We start from the raw sequence: 25541 nt of genomic DNA, 5'->3' as shown, positions 1-25541 counted from the left end.
GTATACCTTTTAGGGCACAGCATGCAAGCAAAATGATGCTTCTCCCTAGTGACTCACTGCTGTGTGGGAAATATTTGAATTTTATTTTAAAAATATAGTATTTTAATGTATATGAACATTTCATAATATATGCATTGTATTTTGATAATTTTTGTTTTCTACCCCTCTCCATAACTACTACTGAGTCCACTTGCCACCTTGAAATTTCAATTTTTTCAGTCTCATATATTTTATGCACAAATGTACTTATCCTTTTCTTTTCTGCTCTTGAGGACATGGAATTGTCTGTAGAAACACTCCCACAGTACCCTGTAAAGTACTCACTAACTTTTTTCAATTTAATTTTATTTTTTTAAATGTGCTGGGGGTTGAATCCAGGGCTTTTGTACATTCTAGGCAAGTACTCTATTGAACTACAATTCCGTCTCTCTTCTCTTTGGTTTTCCCTCCCTCCCTTTCTCTCTCCCTCCCTCCTCTCTGACAAGAACTTTGTCTTTTTATAAGTGTGGCCTCATACAGCCTCAAACTCAGGGTCCTCATGACTTCCACAATTTTGGGATTGCAGAGCCACAAAGTCTGGCTTGATTTATCCTTTCTGGCCCCTCCTTCCCATCCTGTTCTCTCTTTCTCTCTCTCTCTCTCTCTTTAAAGATTTATTTATTATTTTATGTAAGTACACTGTAGCTATCTTCAGACACACCAGAAGAGGGCGTCAGATCTCATTACAGATGGTTGTGAGCCACCATGTGTTTGCTGGGATTTGGACTCAGGACCTTTGGAAGAGCAGTCAGTGCTGAGCCATCTCTCCAGCCCCTTATTCTGTTTCCTAGCCTTCCTTTTCCCTCCCTACCACAGGCATACACATCACTGGCATCCATTGTTGTTTCTGTTCTCTTTTTTGTTAAATGTTTCTTTTTATTGTCTGTATGCGACTCTTTGCTTGCATGGATGTATGTGCACTAGCTATGAAGGCGCTGGAAATCAAAACTAGATTTTTCTGAAGAGCAACAATTGTCTTAAACCTTAAGCCAATTTTCTAGCCCTCTCAATGGGTCCCTTTTGTTGTAGTTTACTCCTTTGGTGTGTGTTTGTGTTGTGTGTTTGTGTTTTGTGTGTGTGTGTGTGTGTGTGTGTGTGTGTGTGTGGGTATGTGTGTGTGTGTTTGTTGTTTGTATTGTGTGTATATAGGTCAGAGGACAACTTTTGGGAGAGTTTTCTCCTTCCATTGTGTCTTAGTGGATGTTTTTATTGCTTAGATGAAGGGTTTGTTTGGCTTACACTTCCATTTCACTGATTATCATTGAAGGAAGGCAGAACAGGAGCTCAAACAGAGCAGGGACCTGAAGACAGAAACTGATGCAGAGATTTTGGAAGGGTGCTGTGTTGCTCCCCATGGCTTGTTCAGCCTGCTTAAAGAATTCTGGACCACCAGCACAGGGATGGGACTACTCACAGTGGATTGGGTCCTCCCCATCTCAGTAATTAAGAAAATGGTCTACAGGCTTGCCTACAGCCCTATCTCATGGTGGGTGGTCCCTCCCTCCCTCCCTCCCTCCCTCCCTCCCTCCCTCCCTCCCTCCCTCCCTCCCTTCCTTCTTTCCTTGTCTCCCGTCCCCTTCTTTCTTTCATGGTGTGTGTTTGTGTGGTGTTTGTGTTTTCTCTAAGACACACATAAACCGGTATATACCAGTTAACTATATATAACTCACCCTGTCTGTGGTTTATTTATTTTTATATTATTTTTATACTATTTTTTTAGTAGGTAATTTCTTAATTTTGTTATTTTAAAATTTCACTAATGTGCATAGACTTAAGAATCCAGACTAAGGCCGGGTGTGGTGGCGCATGCCTTTAATCCCAGCACTTGGGAGGCAGAGGCAGGCGGATTTCTGAGTTCAAGGCCAGCCTGGTCTATAGAGTGAGTTCCAGGACAGCCAGGGCTACACAGAGAGAAACCCTGTCTCGAAAAACAAAAAACAAAAGAAAACAACAACAACAACAACGAAAAAGAATCCAGACCAAGAATCAAGCCATGGTTCATGGTTAGGAATTAAACTTAAGGCACTGCCCAATGCCTTTCAGTTTCAGAAGATGTAGCTGGGTGAACGCTGAGCTACAAGCCTGTTAGGATGCCTTGTTTCCAGGGATGCCTGTGGTAGGATTGTGTGTTGAGTACTGCAGGTGATGCTGAGGCTGCCTGTTGCCCATGCATGCTCATCACGGTAGCTGAGTCCCCAGGGAGAGCTATCCTAAAGGTAAACTGTAAAACACTGCAGATGCCGGCCTCCTCTGCGGAGGGTCAGGGCTGGCTTCCTGGCCTTTCCTGACCACACAGGGAGACAGACAGACAGACAGACAGACAGACAGACAGACAGAGAGTTCTAGACTAACTTGACATGCATTGAAACCTTGTCTACAAGCAAACTAATACTTACATTGATTACTAAAAATGTGTATTATTTATGTGTATGGATGGATGCATGCATGTCTGTGTCTTCAGTTTATATATATCACATGTGTGCAGGAGCCTGAAGAGTCCAGAAGAGGTCATCCATCAGACTGTGAGCCTTTTGGGGAGTACTGATCCTCAGCAAGAGAAGTGAGTTCTCTAAGACTTTATAATGGTTAAAGTCAAGTAATAAAAACGCATATCTATCAGTTCTTAACCTCACCGCTAATTGCTTTTTAAAAGCCATAGTATTTGTTACTGTGATTTTCTTTAGCTTTTATCATAAAAGACAACTATTTAATGTTGAAGACTAGCTTACAATATTTATGATTCAGGTTTTTTTTTTTAAAGATTTATTTATTATATGTAAGTACACTGTAGCTGTCTTCAGACACTCCAGAAGAGGGCGCCAGATCTCGTTACGGATGGTTGTTAGCCACCATGTGGTTGCTGGGATTTGAACTCTGGACCTTTGGAAGAGCAGTCGGGTACTCTTACCCACTGAGCCATCTCACCAGCCCTGATTCAGTTTTTATAATACTTTTTTTTTCCCCTGAATGGTTTTTCTAGTTGTTTGGGAATTATTTTAACTCTTCTCTAAGTATATTAGTCCTTGGCTGGAAAAAAATAAATAGAAATATTTGCTATTATTTTATTGTAGGTTGGGACCATGAGGCCATATGCTGATAAATATTCCTCAGTGTATAGCACCAGATTTCTCGTGTTGTTTTGCTTGTTTTCTCTCTAGCCTTTCCTGGCTGTGAACTCACTATGTAGATCAGGCTTTTCTCAAACACACTGAAATCCTCCCTCTTCCTTCCTCCCTCCTGCCCCCCCCCCCCAAGAAAACAAAACAAAAGCCTATCACAGGACTCATGTGATACTTGTTAGGTTTACAATAAAAGATAACAGAGAGAGGTTGGCTTCTACCATCTGCCCATTTGTTCAGTGTCTCCTATAATTGGCATGTCAGGAAAATCTCATGATAAGGGCCTGCCCTGGCCTGGAGAGACTATAAAGGAGGCATTGGGCAGTCATTTCCTTTCAGGACTTAGGACACGATTTGCATTGCAATCCTTTAGATACACACACCCAGTGAGAGATGGCTTTCATGTTTTTTCCTTGTGGTCAGCTTCACTCTGAAGATTGGAGGGAATGATCAGTGTTTGGTTTTGTTGTTAGGATTAATGAAATGGTGTAAGCCCAAGAAGTTAGCCTGAGTCTTCCTTTGTATGGAACTGAATTTCCTGTGACTTAAATATTTGTCTTTTCTGGTCAGTTAAAGATTAAACTCCCAAGGAGAATGGGTGTTGAACATTTGTCTTCATGAGAGCCTCACCTCTCGGCTTCTCTAAAGGCGTTGTTTTAGCCAAGCATTCCTCTTACCCGGGCTTTGGAGTTTGTTTGAATCAGTATATCCTGGCATGCTTCAGTACACGGTTTGAATTAGGCTAGTCAGACATTTCCTGTCGGGAAGTAATTGTTCTTTATGCAGAGAATTACCGACTCAGTAATCCTCCCTGGGATGTTGAACCTTGTAAATAGTACTCATTTACTTTTTTTGGAAAAGTTTAATAAGTATTTTTCCTGAGAAAGATGGTGATTTTATTTTCAAAGAGTTTAGTCTGTTAGACACATAGTACTAGAAGAACCGCAAATCAGAACAACGACAAAAAGGCAAAAGCAGTGTTTCAAGTTTGTATGCGTTACTTTAATTTCACAAATATCTACTTTAATATTTTCAGTTCTTGGTATAATGATTCTGGTTTTGTATTATCGTATTCTCCAGTAAACTTTGCTGGATCCCCACTGAGACACCGAAGGGCTTTTCTAAACATCCCATCCAGCATCAAGATCTGTGCCCTGAGTGTGTCCCGGCCTCTCCTCTGTGCTGCCTCTTGTCATTATACATTGACCCGGGCGAGTTTTTAGAGTGAATAAGCAGGGCAGTTAGGAAGTCTACCTAGAGGCCTTGGGACTTTGTTTGCTCTCCTTGGGGGAGATGCTCACTTTCGGGATCTGTGCTTCCTGCCTGACCTTTGGTTCCATTTACTTCTCCCTTCTTGTAAATAGATAAGGTGATAACACCCCTAGGTTGTGTTTCTTCCCTAGAATATGTTTTAGTCATGTTGACACTTTTTTTTTTTTTTTTTTGGTTTTTCGAGACAGGGTTTCTCTGTGTAGCCCTGGCTGTCCTGGCACTAACTTTGTAGACCAGGCTGGCCTCGAACTCAGAAATCCGCCTGCCTCTGCCTCCCGAGTGCTGGGATTAAAGGCGTGCGCCACCACGCCCGGCTTGTGTTGACACTTTTTAAGATTTCCTCAAGGTAATACATTTAAATACTTAGTAAGAAGTTATTGTTTTTTTAATTTATGTTTAATTTATGTGAAATATGTTTGGGGCTCATTACTATGAAACATAAAGAAAAGTTAATTAGTGCCTAGCCTTAATGTTGTTCTTACATAGTTATAATTTGATGCCATTTCTAATTACGTTCCAAGAGGATGGACCTGAGCTTGACGATGCATATTTTTAACCCCAGCTCTTAGGAGACAAAGGCAAGATGACTGTTGGGCGTCCCGTTGAATCTAACCAGGCTACACAGAAAGACCCTGTTTCAGAAACAAGAGAGAAAATCTGTTGTCTTGATTACAGTAATGTTTACCTAACTTTATATTTAATCACAAGCTTATTTACTGAAGGAAAAATTAAATATTAAAAGGATGACATCAAAGTACATAAACTTTAACTCCTTTATTGTGGCAGGTGTGTTCATGGTTTTATTCTGTGGGTATAATTATTACCAGTGTACTTGATTTAATGCTTTATATTTCTGCTCTTCAACACCTTTACCTAGCAAGGAGCACATGTGAGAGAATCATGATATGGTGAGTGAATGCACCAGGAAGGCTCCTTGAGGATTAGGATGCTTTAGGCCTGACCTTTCTATGCCTTTAAGGCTTTGTGGCAATGGCATAGGTGAGAGTTACTATCAGAAGAGAGTAATGTGAGCCATCCAAAAGAAGCAGTTTATATTTAATATGTTTATTATTACTTATTTTTTAAAGATAGTGTCATGTATTTCTAGGTTGTTCTGTAGCACTTGATACATAGAAACAAACAACAAGATAGTTAATTTTACATGTACTTTAGGATGTAAATAATACTTTTTTGCTTGTTTGTTTATCTATCTATCTATGCATATTTTTCAAGACAAGAGTTTCTCTGTGTAACCCTGGCTGTCCTCGAACTCACTCTGTAGACCAGGCTGGACTCAAACTTAGAGATCTGCTTGCTTCTGCCTCCTGAGTGCTGGGATTAAAGGCCCTCCATGCCTGGTTCTTTATTTGAAACAGAGGCCCACTGTATAGTCTTGGCTTCCCTGGGACTTATTATTGTAGGCCAGGCTGGCTTTGAACTAATAGAGATCCTCCTGCCTCTGACTCATAAATACTGGGAATAAAGGTGTGTGCTATCATGTCTGACCAAGGATTCTTAAAAAGGAAGAATGTGCTGTTACCATTTAGTGCTAGAACAACAGGAACTCTGGAATCTTTTGGGGGAGCCTGGAACCTAGAGACCATTTTGATTTGGTTTGGGATGGGTTGTGAAGGTCCATAGCAATCTTAGCTTTTGTACGTGGGAGTTAAATGGAAAAATAAAATTTTGGAATTTAACACCAAAGCAGCTTATAGTGAATTTTTTCCACTCATAAGAGATACCAGAATGTGTTGAGGCAAGGCTAGTTACGTCTAGGACTAGGTACATTAGGAGGAATAATCTGAAGATGCCTTTAGAAAGGCAAGAGACTGAGGAGAGTTCCCACAGCCAGTAGGCATGTGCCAACAGCACCTACTGTGGCTGGCCCAGCCTTTAAGCTCTGACTGGCAAGGTGAACTAAGAGTTCCTAGTTCCCCCTCTATAGAATACATTTGTGCACCAAAACAAGACTTCTCATGGACGTTTGTTGTAAGAGTATTTATAACAGGAAAAATAAATCCAGAAACTCTGTGTTAACAGCCTCAGGAAGGAATTTCCTAATTACTGTACACCCACACTGTAAACTTCTGTGCAGTTGTGATGAGGAATGTGCTGTTGATGGCTAGGTGTAAAGTGAGGAGAACAAGTTGCTATAAACAGTAGGATTTAATTTCTGTGAAATAAATATCAACAGAATGAACCACTGGACAAATGAGCATGCATGGTCATAGAGATGTATGCAAATTCACAAATGGAGAAGAGAACCTGGAGAGACTTTAAGCCCTTGATTAGAGCCGTTTAGTTTCTTTTATAGGAAGATATAACTTTTTTTTTTTTTTTTTTTGGTTTTTCGAGACAGGGTTTCTCTGTGTCCTCGAACTTAGAAATCCGCCTGCCTCTGGATATAACATTTTAATTAAAAAAAAAAGTCTAAAAGAACTTCAAAAAGAAATACAGTTTTGTGTTTTGTTTTTGTTTTTTTGAAAACTGTTAAGATTTTCCAAACTGGTGACATTTTGGTAGCTTGGAAAGAAGAAAGCTAATTTATATAAACTTAACTAATATGTGGCCATAAGACCATGTATTAGAAAAACTTAAAATTTCTTATTTTGTTTTGAGATAGGGCATCTTTATGCATCCCTGGTTGTCCTTGAACTTGCGCTGTAGACCAGGCTGACCTCAAACTAAAAAATCTGCCTGCCTGTAAATAATGATCTTTCCCCTTAAAATTGGTTAATTAACTAATTAATTAATTGAGAAACAAGTCTCACCTTATAGCACAGGCTGGGCTTGAACTTGCAGAGTTCCTCTTGCCTCTTCCTTCAAAGAGTTGGGACTGGCTTCTTTATTTTTTCCCTTTTATTCATTTTTAAAGTTAGCACTGCCGAGTTTGTTTGTTTGTTTATATTTTTTGAAACAAGGTATCTTTAGCCATGGCTGTCCTGGAATTTGCTATGACACCAGGCTGACCTGAAATTCAGAGAGATGTGACTGCTTCTGCCTCCTTAGTGCTAAAATTAAAGGCCTATGCTACCATACTTGAGAATAAGTCCATATTCTACGTAGTAATATTTTTTTTAAAATTCCCTTACTGACTGGTACTACAGAACTGATTCAGTTAATGTGTGCTTGACTTGGGTATTTTGTTTTTCTAGGGTTTTTTTTTTTTTTCCCCTACAGGAGTTCATGAAGTCCAGGTTAACCTTGACCTTGTGGTTCTCTTTCTCCCATCTTCCAAATGCTGGGATTACAAAGTTTCACTGTCTTGCCTAGTTAGTGGTTGTTGATGTTGTTGTTGGCCATTGTTTAAAATGTTACATTAAATCATATAACCTTCCTTCCTCTTTCCGTGGTCTTGAGGAGTAGCCAAACCTCCCCTCTTTGTAAGGAGCAGGTAAGATTCCTCTTTGCTATGGCAGAGGCAGTGTGTGGAGAGGATAGACATGGAGCAGGGGTAGGAAGTTTCGAGTCTTTAATAACAGGGCCCTGTTTAGCTGTTGACGGAGTGTGCTTCCTATTTTCCCTGTGGGCAGTTCCTGGTCCTAGCTTTCATGTTAGTTTAGTAGACTTTGGATTTAATTATAACTGCTAGGATGAAGTCAGATGCCAGCTCACGTGGCTGCATGCTGAGGCCTGTAGAGTGTGGAATGCTTTGCTCCTGCTGCATCTGCAGTCTCCTCTCATTATCTCTTCATGGTATTCAACTTGACAGGGTTGTTTTGATAGGTGAAGGTTTGTTAGGAAACCAGGAACTGGATATGGTGTGGAGTGGAGCTTAGTGCAAAAGGAAGTGATACCTGACGTGGCCAGAAGGAGATGCTGTAGGCACCAAGTGCTGCCCTGTGCAGTACTGAGAGCAAGCCTCTTGAGTCTGGGCATACCTAGCATTGTTTCATTCATACCATGCAACAGTCTTTGTTGTGTGCTAAAACTCCTGAAAAATGTGTAGCTTTGTTATATTAACTTTTTAAAAAAAGATTTGTTTATTTATTTTATGTATATGAGTCCATTGTAGTTGTCCAGATATAACAGAAGAGGGCCTCAGATCCCATTACAGATGGTTGTGAGCCACCATGTGGTTGCTGGGAATTGAACTCAGGACCTTTGGAAGAACAGTCAGTGCTCTTAACCACTAAGCCATCTCTCCAGCCCCCTATATTAACTCTTATTTTCTTCTGCAGATGCCTTAATTGCAAACGCCTATCAATTAGGTGTAAGGCAAAATCTTTGCTTTGAGTGGTGTGGAGGTAGGTTTGGAATGGTCTCTGATCACTACTGGGAGCTTTTAGTCAAAAGAGCCTTTGAATAGACTTCCATGACAGGGAAAATAGAGGAAAAAGTGAACACAAAATTCATTACACTCTTCATTTCTCCCTAGAATAGGGAATAAAATACCCATGAAAGGAGTTGCAGAGACAAAGTTTGGCACTAAGACAAAAAGATGGACCATCCAGAGACTGCCCCACCCAGGGGTCCATCCCATAATCAGCCACCAAAAGCAGACACTATTGCATATGCCAGCAAGATTTTGCTGAAAGGACCCTGATATAGCTGTCTCCTGTGAAGGCTATGCCAGTGCCTGGCAAATACAGAAGTGGATGTTCCCAGTCATCTATAGGATGGAACACAGGGCCCCCAATGGAGGAGCTAGAGAAATTACCCAAGGAGCTGAAGGGGTCTGCAACCCTATAGGTGGAACAACAATATGAAATAATCAGTTCCCCCAGAGCTCGTGTCTCTAGCTGCATATGTAGCAGAAGATGGCCTAGTTGGCCATCATTGGGAAGAGAGGCCCCTTGATCTTGCAAACTTTATATGCTCCAGTACAGGGGAATGCCAGGGCCAAGAAGTAGGAGTGAGTGGGTAGGGGAGCAGGGCAGGGGGAGAGTATAGGGGACTTTAAGGATAGCATTTGAAATGTAAATGAAGAAAATATCTAATAAAAAAATTAAAAATTCATTGCACTACTCTTTCTTTGAGCAGAGTTTGCAACACAGTCATATTCAAAGAAATTTGGAAGACTGAATATGTACACAAAGTGCTTTCAAAATTTTGTATTCTGTTTTCATTGCTCAATATGAGTATCTATTGCCTAAATGTCAGAAGTAGCAAGAGCTGATTTTGAATTAATAGTGGCTTCTGGATCTCATTAACTCTTTGCTTTTGGTTTAGTATTTTTGGGAGAGGGTCTCACTATGTAGCTCTAACTGGCTTTGGATTCACTATGTAGATCAGGTTTCCTGCCTGCCTCTGTTTTTCTAGTGCTGGAGTTAAAATCATATGCTCTCACTCCTAGCTCCTCTTTAACTCTTAAAAATCCTGTCCTTGCAATTAGGATACAAGTTGGGTCTCAGAGTCTATGTAAATCACTTTAGGACCAATGTTTGCATCATCATAACATGGGTGGAAAATCTTGCTTTTTATTGGGCTTTCCCCTCTTCTCTTCTAACATTTTACTCTGTGATGGAACACATTTGTGCCATGTGTACACTTGGGATGGTCAAAAGACACCCTGGCAAGTCAGTTCTTTTCGGTTGTGTTAGTCCCAAGTATTGAACTCAGGTTGTCAGAGTTAGTGCAAGTGCTCTTAATCATTGAGAAGCTCACCAGCACCTTTATTAGACTTTTACAGGCTGAGAGGAGATACATTAACTTGCTGGAAGCTAGTTATTTGAGATGCTGATCATGTGAAAGGGGCATCTGGGAGATTCTTTCTATCATAGTGAAAGAAGCAGGTAGGCTTCTTGTAGAAATCTGATGCTAGGGAAATGGAAAGATTGGCTGTAACTGGGTGCTCTGGATATGGGTGGATGGGAAGAGTCTGCAAAAGAAGAGCTAAAGATTTGTGTCATCGAATTCTGTAAAAGCCACTTCTGTACTTGCTGCCAAGCCTAATGACCATATAAGTTCCATCTCCAGGACCCACATGGTGGAAGAAGAAAGCCAACTTCTGCCAAGTTGTCCTCTGACCTTTATATGTGTGCATGTGCACCCCTCCCCAGATAATAAAAATTTAAAATAGTGTGCTATCAAGGCTCACAGGACTCCCAGAGGCTGGCGTAGCAGGAGCTTGGAATGTACAAGTTCAGTTATTCTTACTGTTTTCAGACTCACTGTTAACCAGCCCTTCTAGACAACGGCCTGTCAGAAAAGCTTTGTTTGGCCCTCACCAGATAATTGGTGCTAAGCACACAGACATTTGCTGTGAATATTTGATTTATGGGCAGTGACTCTATTTCCTCATTTTGTATATTCTCTGTAAGTTTCTGTGAGTTATGGGGAGCAAATCCTCTATAGGCTTTGCTATGTGTCTGGGTTTATCTGGCTACAAATTGGAAGTGTGTCTAAGTACAGGAGTAGCTTTTGTGGGTAGGCTTTGGGGTTGTTTGATCTCTGACATATATGGAGATTAACTCAGAGCCACTTAGTTATGAAGCAGATTTTCAGGTCTTAGGATGGTTTCATTCGAGAGTGGCGTTTTAGTGGAGCTGTGGCAGATGTAGATTCACACTGCAGAGCAGCTCCAGTGTGTACTGCCCATGGCCACCTTGCAGGGCGACAGAGGCGTTGTGCTTCGTCAGCTCTCAGAAGTTATTGCAGTTACTTGGAGCAAGATTGCCCTTGTAAACCTAGATGGTTTTTCTCCCCCTGCCCAAAGGTTTTTTATTTTATTTTTATTTTATGTGTATGAGTGTTTTACACGTGTGTATGTCTGCTGCAGACTAGAGAAGGTGTCAGATCACTTGGTACTGGTGTTACTTACAGTCATCAGCTGCTTTCTGGGTGCTGGGAATCAAACCTGGGTCCTCTGCAAGAGCAGTCATCTTAACCTCTGTGGCATCTCTCCAGTCCCAAAGATGGCCTTTCAGTATACATGTTGTTGTGCTAGGAAGCGTTCATGAGCCCCAAAAGACCAACAAGGAGCTGTCACTCATGTAAAAGCATTAGGGTCTCTTTATTACAAGCCCAGGCTTGGGCTCTCCTCCAACCAAATCCTGACACAGCAGGACAGGATGGGAAGATGGAGCTGCCTCCTTCCCTCTGCAGGACGTTTTTATAGGAAAATAGGAGCAAATGAGGGGGTGAGGGAAGGAGTGTCCAGTCCGGCAAGCATCTAAATAGAATGACTGTAAGCTGACAGGTGAGTGCTCTGAATCGGCTGTATACAATCACAGATGCTCTGAAAGTACATCTGAAACAATCAGACTGATCTTTGATTAACTGTTGCTAGGAAGTAGCTAGGGAGTAACTCTGGCCAAGGTCAAGCCAAGGGGGCCCTTCTTGGTACTCTGGTGTAGCTTGGGTTCTGCTGCAGGTCAAGTTTTCATGCTATTTTTCGTTTCTTTAAGATGGAAGCTTGTTCTGAGATGGAGTAGGTTTGGCCTCTCATGGCAGCTTCATGATTGGTGCCAACAAGAGAGAGCCTCTGAATCCTACCCTTACCTTCCTTCTACTTTGTTTAAGCAGTTTGAAAAAAACCATTACTTTAATCTTTTCTAAAAAGATACCCAGGAAATTAGAAAATTTATTCTGCCTTTAGAAGTTGAATTAACGTGCATAAAACCATTTGAGCAAACTTGCTGGAAGGTGAAAGGTGCACAGGTGAAGTCACCAAGTGACCATTTAAACGTGGAGCATGCTGCTCTTTCATTTGGGTCAATAGCCATGTCTGTACTTTAAATCCATATTCTTTTAGGAGTTCCTAAAAATTCCTGGAATGTTTTATTTATAAGGACCAAACAATCTTTGCTACTACTACTAAGCAGTAGTGTACATGGTATAAGTAAAGTTAGATTTAATTTTAATAAAATTTATCAAGTTGATAATGTTTTGAGCAGACTTCTTTGGGAGTTGGGGAAAGAAGTAGTTTGAAATTATCAGTCGATAATCTCTTCAGATGAATTTACAAGTTGAGTTAACGATGAAGCCTTGAATCTAGCTGATGAGTTGTTTATTTAAAGCCACATGACAAAGAATGTGCATTTTATTGGCTTTATTAGGTGAGTTTCGATCAAGTCCAGCTTAACCTACATTTTGTGTAGCAGATGGATCTTTAATACCTCTTGGAAACGGTCGGGAGAGATTTAGTTAAGTCACTTAGAGAAATTCTTAAATTATAAGAAAAATGGGGGTCAGAAATGTTTGCCACCAAACAGTGCTGCTCTCCTGTGGTTTTGAAAGCAAGTGTTTGGTTGTCTGTGGACCTTGGTTGTGTCATCTGCATTTGTTAGGCATCAAGGTGGTTTAGCATTAGTATTCCTTGTTGAAGCTGAGGCTGCACTAGGATGTGTGAACTGCTGATCACAATCGGGAATGCGCTGCCTCTTTAATGTCTTGCTTGCAGATGCATTTTCTAGCTGACCACGCTATTAAGAGCTACCATCAATCACTCAGCCTTGCAGTTCCGGCTGTTGGGAACACTGGGAGGATTGGGGGAACTTGAGGGTGGCGGGGCAGGGAAGGAGCTACAATTGCGGCGGGCATTGTGTGTGCTAGCCCCATGGTGGCGGTCTGGGCGCGTGCGGAACCGGCCTCGTTCCAGCCCGGGTTTTGCTGGCCGCCGTCGCGCTCAGGCGGCTCTTTCTCTCTAGTCTGGGTCACAGGCACGTGGCGGTGCTGGCCAGGCCGCCGGGGCTGAAGGAGTTCGAGTGAGCGCTGTGGCCGTGGGCCCAGCGCATCCCCAGCCGAGGGCCGGCGCTTGTAGCAGCCCGGACCCACCCGCGCGCCCGGCGCCCGGCCTCCTTTTGTTTGGAGGTGCAATTCACCGCCCAGCCCTGCCGGCCTCCTGGCTCCGCCCGCCTGGCTCTCGCCCTGGGGTTTGCGGGATCCCGCGCCCCAGGAGGAGGAGGAGGACTGGCCCAGCCGCACAGGCAAGTGGCCGGCGGCCTTGTGCGGCGAGGGGACGCAGGTCTCGCTCGGGCTGGAAGTTGGACAGACAAGTGTCGTGTGGGCTCCCGGAGGTGGGTGTTGAGAGGTGAACTGGTGGTGAGTGTTAGGAATGGGGAGTTGGTTTTTGAAGTGACCCATTACATTCCAGTTGGGATTTGTTTCTTTATGATAGTTCGCAGCACTGGAAATTTCAACTAAAGTAAACCGAATAGTAAACGTCTTCGGGGCAGGGAAAAGGCAGTTTGAAAATGTTTCTTGAGTATGTTTGTTTTTTTCCTTCTGAAAGTAAAGCCTGTTTGAGGATGAGCAGTCTGTAATGTACAAGAAGCTGTTTTAGTTGAGACTGCACTGCCTGCTGGGGAGGAAATATAAGTTCAGAAATAGAATGAATTTAATGGATTTGGTAATAACAAAATGCTGATCACCTGTGATTTGATTCTTGACCAAAATAACTGCAGTACAGGGCTCTTGATAACAATTACATTTACTTTAAATTGCTCTCTCTCTCTCTCTCTCTCTCTCTCTCCCTCCCTCCCTCTCCCTCTCCCTCTCTCTCTCTCCCTCTCCCTCTCTCTCTCCCTCTCTCCACCACCTTGCTTGTTCAGAAGTCCTCTGCTGCTATGAGACCTGCTTAACCACTTAATTTTTGTTGGGCGCGCCTGTAACATTGTCTTACTCCCAGTCTTTAAGAGTTCCTGGCACACATGTGGCACTGACTGTAGGGGCATTGTTTGGCTGGAGGCCTCTCAGCCATATGGCAATCTCAGAAATGGTATGTGAATAAACATGGGGGTCAGTGAGATTACATCTTCCCTTTGAAATTGTGTTCCTGGATGCTTTTAGGATTGAGACATTTAAGGAAAAGCTGTGAACAGAGTTGACAAAGACCTTAAACTCTGCCAACGTGTGGTATTGAGTTTTTGTTCCTTTTTCCCAGGGAACTCCAAATTTAAAGTAGACATGATTTAAGACCTTCCTTACACATGGGAACAATATCCTATCCATTCTGTGGGCAATTATTTCCAGAGGCACAGCTAGCGCTTCCTTTTTAAGCATATGTAGACCCAGGCAGGAAAAGACCGTTGCCTTTCGGAGTATTTACATTGCCTAGGAAAATAACAGGAGGCAGGTGTGCAGATGCCTGACAGCGACTCCACAGTGGTGTGTGGGCTCTTAGGAGCCTGCGTTTGTTTTTTTGCCAGCTCTAATTTAGTAGTGTTGAAACTATTCTGTAAGGCTCTCTGGGGCCAGTGGATGATGCTTCTCACTCCAGAGCCCTTGAGTGCTCATTGTGCTCTGGCAGGCACTGCCTTTGGCAGGCTGCTCCTGAAGTGTTATTTGATCTCCGTGCATGATAAAATTGACTAAGATTACATGTTCCTCTCCCCTTGGCTTCTGAACGGGATGCATCAATGAGGCCCATTCAGTAATATATTTAAAGACCTAGCCCACGTTAATTCATCCCGAGATTTCCAGAAAAAGGCTTTGTAGATTTTTGCCTTGTTTTGCGGTTTTAAATTTATGAATTGAGGCAAGAGCTGATGTAATGTGGCTCTACTTCCTTTGTGTAGTGTTTTTAATAGTCCACAGGACCATGCTCTGGTCTGTATCGTTGTGATAATTTCTGTGAGGGGTGGGGGAGAGAGCATTTAGATAACCTTCAGCTGCGTCTGATTTACTTTCTGTATTATAGGCCAGAGCAGGGAAGAGTGTGGTGGGTGGCGAGCTGCGGCAGCTTGGCAGGAGGGTTCAGGGACTCGTGTGTGGTGTGTGTGGTGCAGACCGGCTTTTCATTTTAATTAGTGCGACTGTGTACAGCTGTTAGGTCAGGCAGCACTGGCAGTTCCTGCAGGGTAGTTTTATCTTTTTTAGAGCTTTTGTGAATTTGCCTGGTTGTTTCTTAATCCCTCACCCATTGCCACCATCATTGATTTTCACCAAATGATAGAAACAAAACAAGGTTTTGTTTGTTCCTGTAACAGTTTATACTTGTGAGAAGTTTATTTTTGGCTTTGAGGAACATAGACTGTTAATAGGTTTTATATTTACCGTTATTCCCAAGGTCAAAAGGTTTTGGCCTGGTATTCTATAGTCCAAGAAGCCAGGGGAAAACAAGATTTTATAACAGGAAGTCACTATATTGTTTAAAAAATAAGGAGGCAGGGAGTCTTTGTTCTCTAGTGTTACTTTGTGAAACTCAAAACAAATGTTAACATCAATGGCATTAACTAGACTGGCATTAACTAGACTGTTTCCTCTTTGTCTTCTCTCTCACTTCACCAAAGACCCTGAGAAGAGATGCTGACCCGTGCTCTGTCTGGGCGAGTCCTAGAAGAGTTAGAGATGTTTCTGTTGAGGGGCGTGTGTTCACTAATGTCAATTTAAAAATGTGTCACTGGTACCAAGTTATTACAAAGTATTTTCTCAAGATTTAAGATTGAATAGACATAAATCTTTGTCTTATAGGCCTGTGATGAAGTCAGGCTTTGAAGGCTGAGGGACAGATTGTAATTAGACTGGCCCCTTTCTCTGCCTGGGTCTGTTTACCGTTGTCATCTTGGTGAAAAGATAGTCTGTGCAGCACTGATATCATGGGCTTCTAAGACTGTCGGGAACATAGCCACAGCAGCAGACTTGATGACCAGTGTGCTTATAAATAAAGGCGGTGTGGGATCTTGTTACTGTACTGCTGTGGGCGGTGGGAAAGGTTAGGTTGGATAGACATTCTTTTTATTTTTATTTATTTATTTTTTTTTTTTTTGTGGTTTTTTGAGACAGGGTTTCTCTGTGTAGCTCTGGCTGTCCTGGAACTCACTTTGTAGACCAAGCTGGCCTCGAACTCAGAAATCCGCCTGCCTCTGCCTCCCGAGTGCTGGGATTAAAGGCGTGCGCCACCACGCCCGGCTGGACATTCTTTTTAAATGATCAGAGCAGTGGATTCTTGAAATGACTTGGGGTGAGGAACTAAGAGTGTGTGTCTGACTGAGGAAAATGGAAAGATTGATGTTGACAGCTAGAGACTGCTGAGTGAAAATGGAATTCAGAGGTGTGTCCTAGGTCCACGCTGAACGGAATATTTCACAAGTCCTTCTGCTAGATGTGTGTTATTACTGACACAGGTCTTTGGATATAAACATTAATAGTGAGTGAAGCCTTAGGCTTGTCCTTTAAAGGCCAGTGTATCTGTGACAGATAACATTTGTAATGAAAAACATTAAAACAGTAATGCTGACATTTAATTATTGGAAAAACTAACAGACTCTCTTAGTTCAATAGGAAAGCAGTGAGTGTATCTAAAGGGTGTGTGATGTCATGCTCTGCTGAATAATTTACTTACTTAGCGCTCCCCCTGCCCCCAATCTGTCTGTCTGTATACTATATGCATGCCTGCTGCCTACGGAGGCCAGAAGAGGGCATTTGATTTACTGGTACTAGATTTACAGATAGGGGCTGCTGTGCGGGTGTTGGGAAATATACCCAGGTCCTCTGGAAGAGGAGCCAGTGAGTGCTCTTAATTTCTCCAGCTCCAATTAACTTTTTAATTAGTTATTACTGGTTTTGGGACAGAGTCTCATGAAGTGCAGGCTGGCTCAGAATTCCCGATCTTCTTGCCTCCACCTCTGAGGGTTGGCTTTAGAGGTTCGTGGCATGATGCCTTGCGAATGGGTAATTCAGAACAATTAGAAGTTTATTTGGCTTATGTCCTGGTAACAGCCTTGTTCAGTAGCTGAAGGCCAAAAGGTTAGAAAGGAAATGGGAGTAAGCAGGATTGAGCAGGGGTGAGCAGGGGTGAGCAGGTGTGGGTAGGAGTGGGCAGGGCAGGGCAGGGCAGGGCAAGGCATGGGGAGGGCAGGAGTGGGGCAGCTTTCAGAAAATTAGCCCTTTTCTCATCAGTCCACTCATACACAACTCAGTTAATTTCTTCTAGGCCCTTACAGCACAACAGCACTGGGGAGTAAGGTTCTAATAGACCAGCTATAGTCAAAGCTTAGTACTCCACAGACGTGCTGAGGATAGACCTGGCTTACTGCGTGCACAGTGCAGAAAGCGCTGCCGTGCAGAGTCCCTGTCTTCACCGTGCAGTGCAGTGGAAGGAGAAGGAGAAGAAAAGAGAACATAGTAATTGATAAAATAGGAGATAACATGGCTGATGATGGCGGCTTACACTTGTAATTTCAATTTAGGAGGTGGAGGAAGGAGGATTCTGACGTTTGAGGCTAGTCTGTGCTTCATAGTGAGATCCAGGCTAGCCTGAGTTAGAGAGTTGAGACACTGTTTCAATGACAACAGAGGGAAAAAAACCCAATCATCAAACAATAAAAAACCAAGCTAATCCATGAGCATGACGGTGTTTTGTTTTGAAACATAGCACAATAAAGTGTTACTTCTTAAGTGATTTGCTTTTCCTTGTGTGATAAGAATGCATTTCTCATGTCAATGGAAGGATTTCTTAGCCACCATTTATACATTTTGGCTCATCTCTCAAATACAGAAAGAGGAAGAGGATTTGAGAAGAAAAGAATAAAAACAACCATCAAAACAGGCATTAAATAAATATAGTGATTTGCCAGTTTTAAGCTTCTAGTATTGGAAATGAAATGTTTGAATCATAATCTGTCTATGCAAGGGGTATGCAGGCATTTAAAAGTCATTATAACTGGGGCAGGTGAGATGGCTCATAGGGAAAAGTGCTTGTTGCACAAGCATGAAGACCCGAGTTCAAGCCTCAGCACCCACATAAAAGTTCAGTGTAACTCTATAACTGTGGTACTGGGAAGCCAGAGTCAGGAAGAACCTAGGGTCTTGCCCAATTTCCTGTCTAGCTAAATCACTGAATTACAGATTCATTGATGGAGATCCTGACTTTAAAAAGTAGGGTGGAGAGTGATAGAGAAAAATACCCCAAGTTCCATTGAATACATTCATACACTGAGGGAGGGAAGGAAGGAAGGAAGGAAGGAAGGAAGGAAGGAAGGAAGGAGAGAAAATTAAGACGCTTTTCCCCTTATGTTAAACAGTAGCTGTTTAACTACATAGTGTGACCCTAGCCACATGCCAGTGCTTACTCAGCACGGTAAGAAGAAGTGCTGGTTACCTTTCTCTGGACAGCAGGAGTGTAGATAATTCCATTTCCTTTGTGTTATTCTTTTTTGCCATGAGTTATTTAGTCCTTGTAGGTATAAGAGAGATCCATGTCAAAGCCCTGTGGCATCAAGAGGTTGAACAGTTTGGCTAGGACTCCAGATTCCTCATCCTCTGATTGTTTTTTTAGAAGTTACGTTTATTGTGTTATCAATTAGTTTTATGTAATGGGTGTTTGTAGATATGCAGCGACACATGAAAGTCAGAGGCTAAGTTATGGAAGTCGGTGCTGGAATTCCACGGTGTGGGTAGGATGCAGATTGCAGGCTGCTGGCCAGTGCTCTTAGTTGCCCACTGATCTTCAAAACTTGCTCATCTCTCGAGTCAAGCAACTCAGTGTGTGCCTTGAAGGCCTTATGATCGGCCGTTTCTCCACTCTCGCACTGGTGTCAACTTTGATTGCAGTATTTTTGTTGTACAACTGCAAGGAGGACTTGTAGATACAGCTCATTAACCACTCCTTTCTTGTTCTCGTTGTGTGCAGGTATGAAACTGGTGATCCTAATGTTTCATTGAAAGTTGTGTGATGAGACACTTGGGCTAATTAAGTTTCCTTGAAGATAACTGAAGTTGAAGAAAAATCAGATAACATTTATATAAAGTGTTTAAAACATTCCATCAGGTACAAAGAAGAAGGATAGGTTTTTGTTTTGTTTTCTTTTGCAAATCCTTATTCTTTTAAAGTTTTTAAATTTTGTGTGTGTGTGTGTGTGTGTGTGTGTGTGTTACACATGTCACAGAGCATGTGTGGAGGTCAGAGGACAATGTTCAGGAGTTGTTCTCTATATACTGTGTGGTCCTAGGAGACGCTCATCAGACTTGGGGGCATGGTACCTTACCTGCTGAACCATCCTGATGGCCTCTATGCCCCCAGTCTGTTTGAAGTGGATGCTGTTAGTTAATAAAGGATGAGTAGTGAGCACTCTTAGAGGTGAGAGGTTCGGCCTCCGAGCTGGAACAAAAGGATGCTGGCAAGAGAGGCTGAGGTTTAGTACTGCTACCTGCTTAGTGCGTTAGAAGGGCTGTACAATTGTATGGTGCTTATATGGCAGCCATGTTTGGGGTTGGTGGGTAAAATTAGGCAATGACTATAAGCAACTTTAGAAAGAAACATTTTAATTTTGGTAATTGTAAGTTCTCTGTGGATATTTTAAAGAATTTGTGGTATGTTTAGATCTTGATGTGAAAGCCAAGTGTTCATGCCATTAACATTTGCACTCGTTGCTCAGTTCTGCAGCAAACAGACCTGTTTCTCACATCTTGCTTTCCCAAAGCCAGTGAGCTCTTAGTGATCTGGGTATTAAAGGTGGTAGTTTCTCTGTGGCTGCCGAGCTTTAAAGGAGTAAAAGAGGGCACACACTCACCGTGCATTTGCCACACTGTCAAGTCAGAAGCCTCCAGTGGTGTGTGCTGCTGTGTTCACAGCTGCTTTTACCACGAAGCCACCGGATTATCTGCTAATAATTTAAAAATAGATGGGTGGAAACAGGTCTCTGCTGGGCTTGAGTGTCAGCATCAGAAGTGAGTTGTATGCCTTTGAATAAAATGACAATTGAAGTTATGCCCTCTAACACGGTCTTTAGGACTTCTCAGACCAATTTATTCTGTGCATAAAGAACAGGAGGAGTAGATTAGGTTCTTTTTATATGACCAAGGTTGGAGAAATTTTCATTGTATGTGTATGGGTGTTTTGCCTGCATTATGTCTGTGTAGCACATGTGTGCCTGTGCCTGAGGAGGCCAGAAGATCATCAGATCCCTTGGAACTAAAGTTAGAGCCGATTGTCTGATGCCATGTATGTACTGGGATTCAAAACTGGGTCCTCTGCAAGTGTACCCAACTGCTGAGCCACCTTTGCAGCCCTGGAAAGGCGGGTCATTCAATTTACTCATTAGTCTTTTCCTTTTAAACATTGAAACGTATCATATGTAGTTGGCATGTCATGCATGTGTAGTATGTAGTGAACTTTTTGGAGTTTTTGGTATCACCAACCAGCCAACAAAGACAAAAAATTAAATTTCTGTCTTGGTTTCTTTTTATATTGCTATGATAAAAATATTTGGCCAAAACAACTTAAGGGAGCAGGGTTTATTTTGGCTCAAAGTTCCAGGTTGCAGACTGCCATGGTGGGGACAACACAGCAGCATAAGCTTAAGCTTAGAGACCTGGTGATGTGACCTCATTCATGAGGCAGAGAGTGGGGAAGACCAAGGCAAACAGCTGCTCAGCTAGCTCCCTTTCCCCGTTTACACAGCACTGAGACTCAGTCCGGGAAGGGTGCTGCCTGCAGGTCTGATTGTCAGGTTGATAGTGAACACTAGTACAGTGTCCAAATCTTTCTTCAAAATGAGTGCTTTCCCCCCCTATTATGAAAATTTAACAAGTATTTTTGGAAGGGGCTCAAATTAATAAATCTCTTAAATTATACCTATTAGTATTTGCTTAGTAAAAAATGAACAGTTTAGGGCCAGGTATAGTGGTGTGCATGCACCTGTAGAGTACTTTGGAGGCAGAGGCAGGTGAATCTCTGTGGTGTAAAGCCAGCCTCGTTCACATAGTGAGGGAAATGAGAGGGCAGACCCAGCTTGACCTCAGAATGGTGAGTGCAGCTTTTTCACCTGAGAGGACTGTACCACAGTCCTTGTTGGAGGGTGTGGGATGTGTCATGTGTCATGTCATGTGCTCGTGGCCTTGAGAGGCCCAGAGATTGCTTTTCTGAACTGTAGGGTGGAAGATAAATCAGGTTCCTGGTTTCTATGATCTCAGAGGTCCAGGAAGTGTAGTGGGGGTTGGCTGCTTTCTGAAATTCTATGGGTGGCAGGAATCTTGAAGCCTTGGGCCTGTTTTGGGCTATGATTTTGGGGTGGGGTATTTTCTTTAGTAAGATGCTGTTTCAAAAACAAACGAACAAACAAACAAAAACAATAAAATGAACAGTTTTTCCAAAAGAGTTTATTCTGGGATAATCATTGCAGAGAGATAAAGAATCCATTGTTGACATAGCAGGGAAGGAGCAGTTAACTACAGCAGCAGGAACACCTAAGAGCTCACTTCTCTAACCTAAGCATTAAGCAGAGACTGAGACTTTAAATACCGCTGTAACAGTCTGTGCGATAGGGACGGACGATATACTTACTGTCTGCTTTGTAACATTTTAATTACTACTGTGGTGTCTGTGTCTATGGAGGTCAGATCACAACTCTTGAGTCAGTTCGCCTTTCTGTGGCTTTGCAGGATGGGGCTGAGGCACCAGACTTTTGCAGCAGCCTCCTCTCCCTCCACCCTCCAGCCATTGAGCTCCCCCATGCACCTGCTTGTTGAAATAGCTCCCACTGTACGGCTCTCACCGTACTGGCTCTGGTGCAGAGGATGATCTCGAACCCCTTGCACTTCTCTTTGCTGAGTGCACCACGGCTGTCTGTGTTAGAGAAATGTCTGGTTCTGCTTGTTTAGAGCTTTTTGACTTTGTATTGATCCAGCTTTTGTCAGAATTTCGTTATCACACTAATTGTGTTTAGTTAGTTGCCAGAGCCTTGTTTGCTTTATCTTATTTTATTTTTTGAATTTTTGATTTTGTTTTGTTTTGAGTCCTGGTTGGCCTGGCACTCCCTCCTATGAAGACCAAGTTGTCTTTAAACATGTGATCCCTCTGGTGGGCCTTCCCAACAGGCTGTGCTCAGTGTCTCTTGAGTGTGCACATGCACCCTGCACCCAGATTTGTTTATTTAATATATGTGATTACACTGTTACTGTCTTTACATACTCTAGAAAGACGACATGGGATCCCATTGCAGATGGCTGTGAGCCACCATGTGGTTGCTGGGACTTGAACTCAGGACCTGTGGCAGAGCAGCCTGTGCTCCTGACTGCTGAGCTGTCCCTCTAGCTGGTGCATGCACTCTTACTCGCTCCTCCCCATCTCCTTTCTCCTCTTAGCCCAGGCAAAGCACTGAGTGAATTGTCTTTTCAGCCCAGGTTCTTTGTTTTTCTTCAGAGGCATCTTTGAGTGTTTCTGTAGGGTGTGGCTCATGTCCTGGAACATAGTATATAACTGTTTGGATGCATACCCACTGCTTGTAGTTGCTGGTTTATGGAGCCATGGTGGCCCAGCCTTAAACCTGTCATTCAGAACCACTAGTGAGCCCTAAATCTGAGCTTGAATTACGAGGAAGGTTTTGTAGTTTTTTTTTTTTTTAAAGATTTATTTATCTATGTATTTTACAAAAATGCGTACTCTACTAGTATGTATAGTTCTATGCCAGAAGAAAGCATCAGATAGAAGAGGGCATCAGGTCCCATTACAGACGGTTGTGAGAAACCGTGTGGTGGCTGGGAATTGAATTCGGGACCTCTGGAAGAGCAGCCAGTGCTCTTAACCACTGAGCCGTCCTCCAGCTCTGGTGCTGTAATTCCTATTCTGTCAGGTTTGCTTTACTTGAATCTTCTGTAGCCCCCGGTTTGTTGAGACTTGTAAAACACTTTATGTGTGGGGTTATTTGTTTGGGGGTGGGGTGGGGTGGGGTGGGGTGGGGTGGGGTGGGGAGTGGCCCATAGGCCTTTGCATCTTTTGGTACAGAGGGATCTCACTTCCTGAACTAAAGGGCTTAGCCTCCTTGAAGCTGATCCGTTTTCTTCTGTGTTTCTAAAGGCGAGGTATAGAATGAACCTCAGGGTAGGTTTATGTACCACCTCATCCCTGATTTCACCTTAGTCTCCTTCTTGCCCTGCAGTTTTTCTGTGTCAAGGAAAAGAGAAGCTTTGTAATACAGTGGGGGATGGATGCAACGGTGGATTCTCATCTTTATACCAAGCTTACTTTTCGAAGGGGAAATGGAACATTGTAGAATAGTACCTAGTTCAGCTGCACTCTAGGTAACCCTTAGCCACTGCTATTGGTATTTAAAGTAAATCATTTTCATTTCTTTTAACCCACCCTGCCTCCCCGTAGATGGATGCAGATATAAATAAATACAAAGATTTCATTTCTGCCAAAGACAGTAAAGAGTTTGTGTAGGCAGATACTATGCATTAAATTGTGTTCTGCAGTCCAGGCTGTCCAGATCTAACCCCTAACTTGATGTTGTGGTGGGATCAGTAAAGACAGGAAGGGGGAAGGGGGGCAAGGGAGAGCAGCTGCCGCTCCTGAGAGGCTGAGCCAGGAAACACCCATGTGCAGGCTCTCACTGGAGACCGAAGGGAGATGAGTTTCTGTTGTAAAGCCTTCAGCCTCCAGCATTCTGTTGTAGCAGCTGATTCATCAACATTCAGTTGATGAGTGTGGAGCACGTTTTACAGAGTTAATATACAAGGCCTTCCCTCAGTAGCTTATGATGGATACTGAGCTTTAGGAGAGTGAAATAGACATTGTACTTCTGTTGGGAGAAGTCGCTATATCTACTGAACAGCCTTCACTGAACTCTGTTTCAGGCCTCACGACTGCCTTATGAAGGAAGCAGGGTATAGTTGTTTTCTGTGGGCCATGAGATCCCTCTGCAGGGAAAGCCTTTGCCGCCAAGCTGGATGATGGCGCTCCTTTATCAGGCTCCACGGGGTGGAAAGGGAAGAACAATCTGCAAGCTGTCCTCTGACCTTTGTGTTTATGTGCACACATGTAAACGCACTTGTACACACACGCACACAAAGAAAACATGAAGAAAATAAGAAGAGGATCAAATCCAGGTCTGGAGAGGTCTGTTGATTGGTTGCCCCGTACACCACTTTTGCAGGCGGCTAACCTCCAGCAGGTGCGCTTTCTGACTTTTCTACCCATCGGTGGTCCCTCACGGGGGACTCCATGCTTGCCATTCTTTTAATTCCTTTGGTTAGAAGAACGAAACATTTGTTTTTAGGCATTGTAGTTGTCTCCTGTTTAGGGAGGAGGCATCTGTGACAGTTCTCATGGGAAATGTACCTGTAGTGATGGAGACACTGGATTTATCATTCTTGGAAAAAAATAGGAACGTAAACTCTTTGATCTGACGGTTAGTTTTGTAATATATAGATTCCTTGAGGTGTCATAATTATAAGAAATGTGATATTTGAATTAGACTCGAGACACTGTTTTTATTTTTCAGGTGTTGAGTATTGCCAATGAGTGATGGGTGTGGGGATGCCTGCTGTGACGTGATAGTTATTCACTAAGGGTGGTTTAAGGGCATTTCTTCAAGTAGATAAAACTTGATTTTTTAAAAAAAGATTTTATTTATTTATTGTATGTAAGTACACTGTAGCTGTCTTCAGATCTCATTATGGATGGTTGTGAGCCACCATGTGGTTGCTGGGATTTGAACTCAGGACCTCCAGAAGAGCAGTCAGTGCTCTTAACCACCGAGCCATCTCACCAGTCCCCAAAACTTGATTGTTAGAAGATAGAAAGTTTAAGCAATTGCAGAGGGGTAAATCCCATAACAGTAAAACAAAACCCAATTCAGATGCTGTTATGCATTCTTAGAGAATTTGGTTCTCTACTAAGTCTGTAGGCTGCCAGGACATTGCATTTGCTCTATTTTCCATTGAAATTTTAACAGAATAAACAGTAACTAGATTTTATTTATGATATTAAAAACTATTCCTTTGAGATTAAAGCTTTAACTTATTTTTTCTTTTAAAAATTTTATTGGGGATAAAATTCCCGTACCAGACAATTTATTTTGAGACCATACAATAATGAATGTGTTTAAAAAACACAGCCACAGAGTTGTACAATCTTTATTACAACACAATTTTTAAAGTATTTATTTATTTATTTATTTATTTAGAGACAGGGTTTCTCTCTGTAGCTCTGGCTGTCCTGGAACTCACTCTGTAGACCAGGCTGGCCTGGAACTCAGAGATCCACCTGCCTTTGCTGAGATTAAAGGTGTGCACCATCACTGCCCCCTAAGAATAGATTTGTATACAGTGCTTTTTGGTGTCTTAGAGAATATGCCTCCACAATCTTCACATGTTCTCTGTAAGGACAGAACTAAATTCATGCTTCAGAACCATAGCCTGCACTGACTACATGCTCACGCTTAGCTCTTGCTTTCAGTGCTCTGACTCAGGGAGTTGCCTATTAAACCCTTCAGTGCCTGATGATTC

The 25541-nt window shown here is 42.6% G+C and overlaps 1 protein-coding gene across 10 annotated transcripts in view; it reads left to right on the top strand.

The window, feature by feature from the left end:
• The window catches only part of Rere (arginine-glutamic acid dipeptide repeats), a 350306-nt gene that overhangs the window by 75119 nt on the left and 249646 nt on the right, over positions 1-25541 (top strand). For 2 of the 10 annotated variants that reach the window (XM_029475947.2, XM_029475939.2), the window contains exon 1: positions 13019-13390. The exons of 1 other annotated variant lie outside the window; for it this stretch is intronic. The gene's annotated coding sequence lies outside the window, so the exon portion shown is untranslated. Of the gene's footprint in view, positions 1-13018; positions 13391-18982; positions 19084-25541 lie in introns of those variants that run through there. 7 more of the 10 variants (XM_029475943.2, XM_029475944.2, XM_029475946.2 and 4 more) reach the window with 5 other exon arrangements.

This window comes from Mus caroli, unplaced genomic scaffold, assembly GCF_978045245.1.
Source record: "Mus caroli unplaced genomic scaffold, Mus_caroli_1 scaffold_6, whole genome shotgun sequence".
Classification (NCBI taxonomy): Eukaryota; Metazoa; Chordata; class Mammalia; order Rodentia; family Muridae; genus Mus; species Mus caroli.
The sequence above is the reverse complement of the archived record's forward strand: the minus strand, read 5'-3'. Positions and strand labels throughout refer to the sequence as shown.